Here is a 12821-nt window from a genome sequence, read left to right as displayed (position 1 = left end):
TCAATTATCTATAAGTTAAGTTCATTTTGATATAAAAACAAAACCTCTAGCCAGTAAAAGAAGAGTATGGCATGAGTTAAGTACCATAAATCACCTTCCACATGCACATTTTTGTATAGCCTAATTATCAACTATTTGCACCAATCCCCACCATTATTTGCTTTCATTTTTGTGCTTTCCAGCAGGCTCTCACTTTTAAGTAATCATATACTTCTTAAAAGTAAGAAAACAAAATTTAGTTAAATTTTTTTTTATATGCAACATTGATGTTCAGAAATATAGTAGCTATGTATTTAATAATGGCAAAATCGAAAAAAAATGACTATAACTTTGCGACTTTAATATCCTTTCAAGATTTTTCTTTGATTTGGAAAGATGTCTTTTAAATAGTATTCTCTCCATTGTTCTTGATGAAGAATTTGATTGTAGTTGTTTGTTTCTTTTGTTGTTCCGATTTGTCTAAAAAAGAAAATAATTACTCATGTTTGTGAGTAGAATAGTATGAATTTCCTTAAAAATGTATAAATCAATTGTCACTATCTTTTAAGTAAAAGGAAAAAAAATGAAGACTATATGCAAAAGGTTTTATATTAATTTTGTTGTTTTTGGAATTGGTCTCTTTACATGTAGGAAAATTGATTCATCAAGTTGGATTAAGACCTTGTTGACTATGTTTTCTCAATTTTGGATGTTGGTTTTGCTTTCAATGATCAAATAAAAAGTTACCAATCATACACTTTTTGGGCCAAAAGTTCCTAATGTGTGTAACCTTTATGATTATGCAAGATGACTTAAGAAAAGAACACTATTATCTAATATAAAACATAAAAATATTTTTTTAGATCTCAAATTTTGAAGAATATGTGTGTTTGGTCCTAAAGTTTTAGAACATATATTTTTAGTCCTCAAATATTTTAGAATACGTTTGTTATCCTAAGTTTTCAAAATATATCGTTTTAGTTCATGAACTTTTAAAAATAGGCTTAAATTATGAAGCACAGATACTTCATGTGAGGCAAAAAATCAGTATCAGACACGTATCGGATACCGATACTTCCAGATACTTTCTAGATACGTATCTGATACGCGATTTGACGTATCTATACTTTCAGATACTTTCCAGATATGTATCTGACGCACGATTTGGCGTATCTATTTCTATGCATCCTTTTTTTTTTTTTTAAGAAAAAAGACAAGTAACTCATCTAATCTTTCCCAATCTAAAATTAGGCAACTTATTTAAAAAGTTTACTACTCGAGTCCAAAACTAAAAGAAAAAAAAAAATAACGGACCAAACCCTAGACTAGAATCATCTAATCTCCATCTTCACATTTGAGTCCCCACAAAGTCCACCAAAATATAAACCATTTAGATATCTTCAATAATAAGTTCTTCGTTTAATTTCATACTTCTCTCTCTAATCTTCTTCTTCATCTTTGCAATATGAATCACTTTTCTATTGCATTTTATTAACTATTATACTTCAATATCTAAGATGTTGTTTTTTTTTTGTATTGTATTTCAGTATTTGTATTCTATTTTATGCCATTGTTACTAACTTCTATGCTAAATTTATCTATATCCTAGATTTTTTTTTTTTAAAAAAATGTATCTTCAACGTATCAGTATCCTCGTTTTTTAGAAATATATATACATTTAAAAAATATATAAAAAGATGACGCATCCTTAGACGTATCCGTATCTTAGTTTTGTAGAAATTGACGAATCGCTATATCCGGTCGTATCTGTATTATATAGTCGTATCTGTGTTTGTGCTTCATAGGGCTTAAAAGTTCAGTGTAATAATTTATTATTATTACTTAAATTAGAAAATTATTTTTTTAAAAAAATATCCTCTTCTCTCTAAAATTATTTTAAACATATTTTTGTAATTCAAAAATTTATATAATTATATAAAATGAAAAAAAAAGGTTAAAGACCTTTTAAACATATTCTTACGAACTTGGGAATTAAAAAGAAATATTTTGAAAATTTAGGGACTAAATGCACTATTTCTAAAAAACTTAAGGACAAAAAAGCATGTTTTGAAAATTAAGGGATGAAACACATTTATTTTATAGAATTCATGGACTGAAATGGTAGTTTGTCCTTTATTCATCGTCATAGTAGTTATATTACTAAATGTGCGTTTGAAAATAAAAAAATATTTACTTTTTTTTTATCATACTTAATTATTAACTTTTACGAAAATATCATTTTATATTCATTGACTTTGAATTGTATCAGTTAAAACTTTCAACTAGTATTTATATTAATTTAAAATTTGAACATTCGTTAATTTATACACTCATTATGTTTTATTTAGATAAATATGATGTGAGATTAATAATTTTGTCAATTAAACATGGAAAAAATGGTCAAAAACAGGACACATTTTAGGGTGTTAAGAATTTTTTGGATCGCATTTTAAAAAAAGAAGACTTTTGGGACAAATAAGTGGTGAAATGTCCATTTTACCCTTAAATTGAGAGAACCTAACTTTTTATTCTCTTTTCCTTCAAATTTCGTGACTTCCTCTTCTTCTCTCATCTTTTCCTTCATTTTTCTCTTTCTGTCTAACTTCTCTTCCCTTAAGCTCCCTTGCCATGCCTTCAGATTATTAGCAACTTCAACATTCTCTCAACTTCAATCTCTCTGTGGTAAGTTTTTATGATTTCTTTTTATTGTTATAATTTTTTTTGTCCCTCTACTCTTATTCTTACGTTGATGTTCAGTTTAGTTAGATTATTTTTTTTCCTTTTGGTGCAACTTCCAAACTTGAATGTATAATCCCAAATCTATTTATACTTATTTTAAGTGATTTAGGGTGGTTTTATACACATGTTTTAGCAAGTTTTTAGCTACTTTTTTTTTTTTTTTAATCTTGCAAACATCTCGCAATATCTCGCAACAATAACTTTTCAACTTTCAAATTAGAAATGTCCAACCACAAATCATTTTTATATGTGTTTTAGGTGATTTAGGGTGATTTAGAAATATTTTAGATAGCATTTTAGGTAATGCTTTTTATCTTGCAACATTTCGCAATAAATTTCTAACTTCCAAATTTGAAATGTCCAACTCCAAATCATTTTATAAGTATTTTAGGAGATTCAGGGTGGGTTATATATGTTTTAGATAGTTTTGTAGGTGTTTTTTTTTAAAAAAAAAATCTCGCAACATCTTGTAATATCTTGCAATATTTCGCAATATCTTGCAATAACTTTTCAACTTCCAAACTTGAAACACCAAACTCTAAATCATTTTTATATGTGTTTTAAGTGATTTAGGGTGAGTTTAGACATATTTAGATAGTTTACTAGGTATTATATCTTATCTCGTAGCATCTTGTAACATCTCGCAATGAATTTTCAACTTCCAAAATCCTGAAACACCCAACTCCAAATCTTTTTTATATGTGTTTTAAGTGATTTAGGGTAGGCTTAGGCATGTTTTAGATAGTTTTTTAGCTATTGTTTTTTTTATCTCCCAACATCTTGCAATATCTCACTTAACTTTCTAACTTTTGAACTTGAAATGTCCAACTCCAAATCATTTTTATATGTGTTTTAGGTAATTTAGGATGGGTTTGGACATGTTTTAGATACTTTTTTAGCTACTACTTTTTATCTCGTAAAATCTCGCAATATCTCACAATAACTTTTCAACTTTCAAACTTAAAACATCTAACTTCAAATCATTTTTACGTTAGCATAATTCCTTTAAATCTATATTGAATAAATTAAATCTAGGACTATTCATGCCAAATTGTCAAGAATATTAATATACCGGATTCCATTGAGAGATAAATGATAACTTCAAGATGATGATAGCTTTAAGATGACTATTGTCTTCCTCAACCAAAACTCCGAATGCTCCTAGTAGATCTTTCTCTAGATGAGATTCAAGAAAGACCAAGTGTGTGTTGTTTTGGTTTATAGGAGACCCTAGCTCTAAGGTCTCTATATATATACCAGTTCAATTAGGGTTCCTACTAAACTCTAATTAACAATGAATGAGCTTCTACCATTAAGTCCATATTCAATTAGGAATCTAGGGCCTTAATTAATTAGATCATATAATTGGGTCCAATATAATAAAATAACCTATTTGATAAAATATTAATCCACATACATAGCCTACACTTTAATTATACGTATTATTATTTAAAATATGTCTAAGAATCTCCCACTTAGGCTATGTCGTATATCTGATGTAATTAAATTATATAAACCTTAATCGTGCATAAACAAGTTATTTCAATAATAGAATTCCCTTTTAGTTCAATCTGGTCCATCTTCTGTATCAGCACGAAATCAAGACGACTTTTGTCATTACCCTTGTAACTAAACCTTCCTTAGCTCCAATACATTTAATGACATAGATCAGGTATGAATGGATAGCATGGAAACTACATGCAAAGTGATCGAGATCATGCCTATTTCCAACTGGTCCAAATTCCTTAGTGAGATCATTCTTAAAAAAAAAACTTTATGTAAAATCGCATGCATGATAAACAAGTTCAGATAATAAAGCATAAACCATCAACTTTAGTCTATATAGAAAATAAATAAATAAAGATAAAAAAACATCCTCAATAACAAACTTCCACTAAACCATGGAATCAGAAAAGTGACTAACACCCATGTGAGCAATATGCCCATGAAATACTTTAAGTGGTAAACCTTTAGTCAATAGATCTGCCACCATAGAGTTTCTTCCTAAATATTCTATCGAAATTTGACCATTCTGAATTCTTTCTTTTATAAACCGAAACTTCATCCACATGTTTTGACTTCATATTACTTATTTTGTTGTTGGAATACATCACTGCCGACTTATTGTCACAAAATAATTTCAGTGGCCTTTTTATGCCAACCAGTATCCGTAACCCTCTGGCAAAATTTCGCAACCATATTTCATGATTGGACACCTTATAACATGCTATAAATTATACAACCATGATAGAAGAAGCCATAAATATTTGTTTAACACTTTTTTGGGATACAACTTCTCTAGCTAACATGAAGATATAGCCTGAAGTGGATCATTAGGTGTCTTGACATCCAACATAATCAGAATCAGAATACCCAATGATCTCTAAAGTTTCTGCTCCGATAAGTGAGCGTATAATCGCTTGTTCTCTGTAAATACATATTAACCCTTTTGGCTACTTTCCAATGATCCATCCCCAGGTTATTCAAATATTTGTTTAACATTCCAAATATGAACGCAACATCTAGATGCGTACATACTTAAGCGTACATTAGACTTCTAACAGTCGATGTATAGGGAACCTTTTGCATCTCCTTAGTCTCAGTACTATCTTGGGACATTGACCTAAATAAAATTTATCATCTTTAGTGACAGTGATATCTCCTGATGCATAATCTTTCATGCCAAATCTACTCAAAACTTTTTCAATATAGTTCTTTTGTGACAATCTTAAAATACCTTGAGAATGACCTTGCAGTATTTCAATTTCTAATACAAAAGAAGTATCACTAACATCCTTCATCTCAAAATTATTTTTGAGAAACCTCTTAGTATCATGCAATAAACCTACATCATTACTTGCTATGAGTATGTCATCGAGATATAACACCAGAAAGATTGATTTATTCTTATTGAAATTGTAATACACATATCTTTCACTATATTCACCACAAAATCAAAAGATGTTATTACTTCATGGAATTTGTGATACCATTGGCGAGAGACTTGTTTGAGACCATAGATGGATTTCTTCAATTTGTACACCATATATTTTGAATTACCAGATACAAAGTTTTTTGGCTGCACCATATAAATCGTCTCATCAATTTTTCCATTGAGAAATGCAATTTTTACATCCATTTGGTATAGCTCTAAATCAATGTGGGCTATCAGTGCCATGATTACCCTAAAAGAGTCTTTCAACGAAATCGAAGAGAAAGTATTTTTGTAATCAACACCTTTCTTTTGAGTAAAACCCTTTGCAACAAGACGAACCTTTTATCTTTTGATATTGTTGTGTAAATCCCTTTTGGTTTTTAAATATCCATTTACAACATATGGGTTTTCACTCCTGATGGCAATTCGATAAGTTCCCAAACATCATTGTCTTTCATGGATTTTATTGCCTCTTCCATAGTATTTATCCACTTTTGAGAGTTAGAACTCTGTAGAGCTTGTTGGAAATCGATTGGATCATCTTCTATTACACCCGTATCATCTTGATGTTCTTGAAGAAATACAACATAATCATCTAGAATTGCACTTCTTATTTCTCTAGTGGATCTCTTTAGTGACACTTCTTCAAGTTGTTGAGTTTGAACTTCAGGTCCAACAATGGGGACTATAGTGTTGTCTTGTTCTATAATTGTTTCAATAGTGAAGTCAGGAATTGGAGCCTGAACATCATCTATAACCACATTAGGAAAAGAAATTAATTCCTCTTCAAAGACAACTTTCCTTATATTATCTTCCCCCCAAACTTAACATTCTCAAGAAATATAACATTTCATGTCTCAATCAATGATTTAGAAGTGGCATCGTAAAACTTGAAACCCCGAGATCGCTCATAATACCCAACAAAATAGCAGCTAATAGTTCTTGAGTCCAATTTTCTTTCATTAGGCCTATAAGGCCTACCCTCAGCTGAACAACCTCAGATGTGAAGATGCCTAAAACTAGGCTTCTTTCCTGTCCACGACTCATAAGAGGTTTTAGTTACCGCTTTATTAGATACCTTATTGAGGATATATGTTGCAGCCTTTAGTGCCTCATTCCAGAAAGATTCTGGTAAAGAAGAATGACTAATCATACTTCTTACCTTATCCTTAAGTGTTCTATTTCGCCTTTCCACCACACCATTCATGTTGGGCTTCTTTGGCATAGTGTATTGTGGGACGATACCATATTTCTTTAGATATTTAGCAAAGGGCCTGGACGTTATTCATTTGATTCATCATATCTGCCATAGTATTCACCATAAGGATTAGACTTGACAACCTTAATTTTATTTCCAAGTTGAAGTTCAATTTTAGCTTTGAAAGATGTGAAAGCGTCCAAAGTTTGAGACCTCCCATGTATTAAATGTATGTACCTATATCTTGAATAGTTTTCTATGAACGTAATAAAATACTGTTGTCCATTCCAAGAAGTCATATGGAATGAACCACAAATATCTGTATGTATCAATTCTAAGATGTCTGACCATCTGTTGGCACCTAATTTTCTTATGTTTGTTTGTTTTCCCTTAATACATTCCACACAAAATTTAAAGTCACTTAAATCAAGGGAATCAAGAATTCCATCAGCAGAAGTCTCTGAATTATCTGTTTAGAGTTGTGACCTAAACGCTTGTGCCATAACATAGCATAATTCTCATTTCATTTATGTTTTGTACCACATGAATTAGATAACATGATCTTGTTAAATGAAGCATATATAGATTATCAATTAAAGAACCGGTACCAATAAGCTTGGAATTTTGAAAGAGACTAACTTTATTATTTCCAAAAGAATAAGAAAAACCAAATTAGTCCAAACAAGAAATTGAAACTAAATTTTGTCTAAATGATGGTACAACAAAATCTCATTCAAATCCAAATAACAACTAGTTTTTCAATGTAATCTAAAATTCCCAATAGCTTCAACTTGAATTGCTTTGTCACATAGATAAATCTTTCAACATCACTTGGCGGCCGACTCTACAGGCAATCCTACATAGATATACTTATGTGGAAGTAGCACAGAATCTATCCACCAAGTTACGGTAGGTATATAAGCTAAATTAATTTCAGAACAAACCAAAAAAAGAAGTTTACCCTTCTTTACACACTGCTTGGTGTACTTGAGACAATCTTTCTTGAAGTGACATTGTTTTCTGCAGAAAAAACAAGGATTTTCAGTAACCTGTTTCTTGCTGTTATTTTGCTGAGATGTCCCTTCTACAACACTCATAGATTTCTTTTTTTTCTTATCACGAGAGTCAGTTGCCAAGTGAGCACTTTTTGTCATCTCTCTTAATCCTATCTTTTTCTTCCATACATCGTGAGATAAGCTCATTAATAGTCTATTTATCCTTCTGAATGTAGTCTATCTAAAACTGAGTGAATTGTGTATGAAGAGAGATAAGTACCAGATGTTCGAGTAAATTTTCATTTATCAAGTACCTTTAGTTTACCTGTGAGATTGGACATTTCCGTAATGTATTCTCTTATGTTCCTATTGTCCTTATACCTCATGAAAGTTAAAGAAATCAAAAGACTATTTGCTTTACCTTTTTTATTTTTAGCAAAATATTTCTCAATTTGAGCAAGAAACTTATTGGAATTTTCATTCTCCATAATAAACCCCAAAGGACTCAGGAATGGAATGCCTAATGATCATCAGATACATGTGATTTGAACGTTCTCACTTCTCAATATTAATCGTATTTGGTTGTTCCTCAATAGAAGTAGGTTTATCGGTCCTTAAAGCAAGGTTCAAATCCATACGCCCGAGAAGTATTTTTAGACTTTCCTTCTAAATCTTGAAGTTCGATCCACTCAACTTAGGAATTGAACAAAGATTTCTAGATATTTGAGTAAGACCAACTGAAACAGAAAAAAGTAAATAAAGTATATACTCAAAATTAATATAATATATCATAAAATAAAATATGACAAAATAATTTTACATATATGGTGGGCCCCTTTTACATGATACCTAGCACAACATTGGTGCCTAGTTTTGAGATAAACACACCAACTGTAAATAGTACTGTTAACGTAGTAATCAAAGTACTGACAATAAACTCCGTGCAAAATTAGACTTTGTTTGGATCGACTATTTTTCAAATAAGCAATCCTTATAATTGTCATATACTCATTACCTCACACATACTCATAATTTGGCCAAATAACTATATTCCTTTGGACCAACAATTATCCCCATAAATCCATGAATATGCACCTCTTATATTTTAGAATTAAACTAATCTAGTAGAGGCTATTTTGATAACATATTATTTTGACTAATTCAGTCCAAAATATAAGACACAATAATATAATAATCTTAAAATATTATTGTACATAAATAATATGAGAAGAACACCAAATAGTCTTGACTAAAATTCACCCAATAATTGCATATATAGAATACAATTAAAGCAACATAATCACGTAAATATCACTAAAAAAAGTAATCTATCAAATTCAAGCTTAAACCCACGACATGATCGATTAAACTTGAATCCACAATATGATTAATGAAATTTAAACCTAAATTCACAATATGATTAATATAATTTAAACTTAAATCATCAATCAAACTTTAGATTTAAATTTATCTTTAAATTCAAATGGTCATATAAAACTAACCATAATACATAATTTAGTGATAAATTTAATTATTTAATTAAAATTTTCTCACATTGATGATTTAAATTAATTGACTTTTTACAAAAAAAAAAAAAAAGGAACGGGAAAAAATTTCCTGTGCGGAACCCGATCCCCGCGAATTCCCCATGGGGAATCCCCGCCTCGATCCACGTGAAAAATTTCACAGGAATGTGGAATGAAATGGGGAACAGGGACGGGGATGGGGAATGGCATCCCGGCCCCGCCCCGCCCCATGGACATCTCTATGTCCAGCCTCATCTTTGTGGGTTTCACTTTTAGGCGGTGTTCATGCCGCAAAGAAGTTTCTTTCTCCTTTTTTTATTTTCTTTAATTATTTAATCATCTTTACCAAACCCAAAATTGAACCACAATACCAATGAAAAACAAATAAAACCCAACAATTCAACATGAAATTCAAGCTTTGATACCACTTGTTAGCATAATTACTTTAAATTTATATTGAATAGATTAACCCTACGACCATTCATGCCAAATTTTCAAGAAATTATTAACATACTGGATTCCATTGAGAGATGGATGATAGCTTCAAGGTGATGATAGCTTTAAAATGATTATTGTCTTCCTCAATCAAAACTCTGAATGCCCTTAGTGGATCTCTATTTAGATGAGACTCGAGAAAGACTGAGTGCAAATTATTTTGATATATAGGGGACCATAGCCTTAAGGTCTCTATGTATATACTAGTTTAATTAGGGTTCCCATTAAATCCTAATTAACTAGGAATGAGCTTCTACCCTTAAGTCCATACTCAATTAGAATCTAAGGCCTTAATTAATTAGATCACATACTAAGTTCCAATCTAATAAAATAACCCAATGTGATAAAATGATGAGGAAATTCAATTAAAAAAAAAAATACAGAGCAACAATAGAAACAATAAGCAAAAGAATAAATGATGGTGGAGATTCAATTATTGAAGAAATGTGGTGACATTCCATTGGTTGTTAAAATGATGGGGGAGATTCAATTTAAAAAAATCACGACGGAGTAAAAATACAGAGTAACAACAAAAAAAAAAAAAATGATGATGGCGATAAAATTCATGGAGGAAAATTAGAAATAAAAAAATTTAATTTCAATTTCTCTTTGGTTTCTCATTTTATTCATATTTCTGCAAAAGAAAAAATATAGTGGGCTAATTATTGTTCATTACCAAAGAAAAAAGAAAGAAAGAAAGAAAAACTTTAAAAATTAAAAGAAAAAAAAATTGCAATCTATATTTTATTTAAACAAAAGTGGATAGGATTATTGAATAAAAAAGTTTCAAAATAAAATAGTAATCATAAAAGTAGATTATTTAGCCCCCGTTTGAAAACCATTTGATTTTTTGTTTTTTGTTTTTGAAAATTAAGTCTATAGACACTAGTTCTACTTCCAAATTTCTTCCTTTGTTATCTACTTTTACCAATGGTTTAAAAAATCGAGTCAAATTTTGAAAACTAAAAAAAAGTAGATTTTACAGTTTTGTTTTTGGAATTTGGCTATGAATTTGACCATTGTATTTAAGAAAGATGCAAATCGTTGTACGAAATATGGCAGAAAGAGGCTTAGTTTTCAAAAACCAAAACAAAAAAATGAAATAGTTGTCAAACGGGACCTTAGAGTTCAAAAAACTACACCAGATACCCCAGACATATGAAATCAACTCTTGCACCCCAAACACATGAACTCAGATCAAATAACTTTGTACCCCAAACACATAATCTTAGACCAAATAACTCTGTACCCAAACACAGACATATAAACTTCATAGATATATGAACTCCTAAGACATATGAACTTCATACATCCTATCTCAACACAACGCTCCAAACAACCCCATCATATAGGAATTGGTGGAAGCTTGGAAGCCCATCGTGAAAGGTGTTCGTGAGAAAGAAAGGCATCTTCTCTTGTTAGCTCTGGAATGCTTGAAGGGTCTAATATTCAACTGAACCTCCATTGTTCTTGGTGATTGCAAGCACATAAAAAGGTGGCCTACCAACAAATAAATTTACAAATCAGAAAACTAAAAAAAATAAAGAAAATAAAAAACCTAAAAAAATCAACAAAGAATTCATCGATGATGCGTCGCTACTATCCGAGCCTCCGCAGTCACTAGATGGTCCAATTGTGGTGTCACTATCCGGTGGAAGCAACTTTTCAATGTTGATGCAACAATAGTCGCATACAAGGGGAGGATTCAATTGTGGAAGGCCAAATTGATTTTTAGGGATTTTTTTCACTAGGGGACAATAGGGGTATTCAAAAAACCCGACAACCCAAAAAAAAGATCAACCCAATCAAACCCGATTTGGGTTGGGTTATCAATTCATTTGGGTTGGGATGGGTTCAAATAAATGAAAACTTTATGGGTTGGGTTGGTTCATGGGTTCACCTAAATAACTCGAACCAACCAGAACTTATCATTAACTTTAATGTATATTTTTTTATACTTACGATATAATTATATATACATATATTTATTTTAGTTTCTGTCACACCCCGCCCCAAGCCTGCACTCCTGAGCCCGAGGAGAGGCATGATATTAACTAATGCTACTTTTTATTATCTTACTAGTTTCCTTTTATAACCTTATTTACAACAGCAACGGAAAAAAATCTTACATGTTTCATTTAGAAACTAGTTTACAAATTCAAGTTACATTTACATGAAGGACACTACCCCGACTACCAATCTCATTTAGTACTACTTCTAAATTTGTGGCAGACCTTGACCAATTTCGCAACCTAGGCTCTTCTGCTACCTGCGAGAGAAACACATAAAACAAACCATGAGCTTTACAAAGCTCAGTGAGTGGAATCACAAATATTATACCACGAGATTCCAATGCAAACCTCTATCATACCATGAAGCTTTTCACAAACCTATCCACACACACGGTAGATAGTTAACATTTCACATATAAAAATATCAACCTATGTGCACCTAGTTCCCCCTTTCATGGGCTCAGAAGCTAGGCCCGTCGGCCCTCTGACCATTCCATTCAAAATTTTTCCTTCCCACAGGCTCAGGAACTAAACTCCTTGGTCCTCTAACCATCCTGTAAAGATTTATTTTGAGCCCAGGTTCTAGGTCCACAAACCCCCTGACCATCCCAATGTCATATTCACCTCATAATATAAACTACAGCATATTAATTCTAAATATGCTTAAAAGAGTAGAAGAAGAAACCACTCACAGTGACCCACTGAGATCTTTCTTCTCAGTTCACCCGGTTTCCCTTATTCTTTCGCTAGATCCTATTTCAAATTTAAATTTAAGCTTAGATTACTCACTCTTTCGGGCCTTATCTCAAGACATTTCTTTCTTCGAAAATGTGTGAAAATGTATTAGCCAACTTACCTTAAAGTTTCGCCTTGAAACTCCTTGGAGAAAGTTCAGAGTCTCAAGTTTACTCCCCCTGGCCCGACTGCTTCTCCATTGGTGAG

This window comes from Benincasa hispida, chromosome 3 (assembly GCF_009727055.1).
Source record: "Benincasa hispida cultivar B227 chromosome 3, ASM972705v1, whole genome shotgun sequence".
In the NCBI taxonomy this organism is placed as follows: domain Eukaryota; kingdom Viridiplantae; phylum Streptophyta; class Magnoliopsida; order Cucurbitales; family Cucurbitaceae; genus Benincasa; species Benincasa hispida.
Note: the sequence above shows the minus strand (reverse complement) of the source record.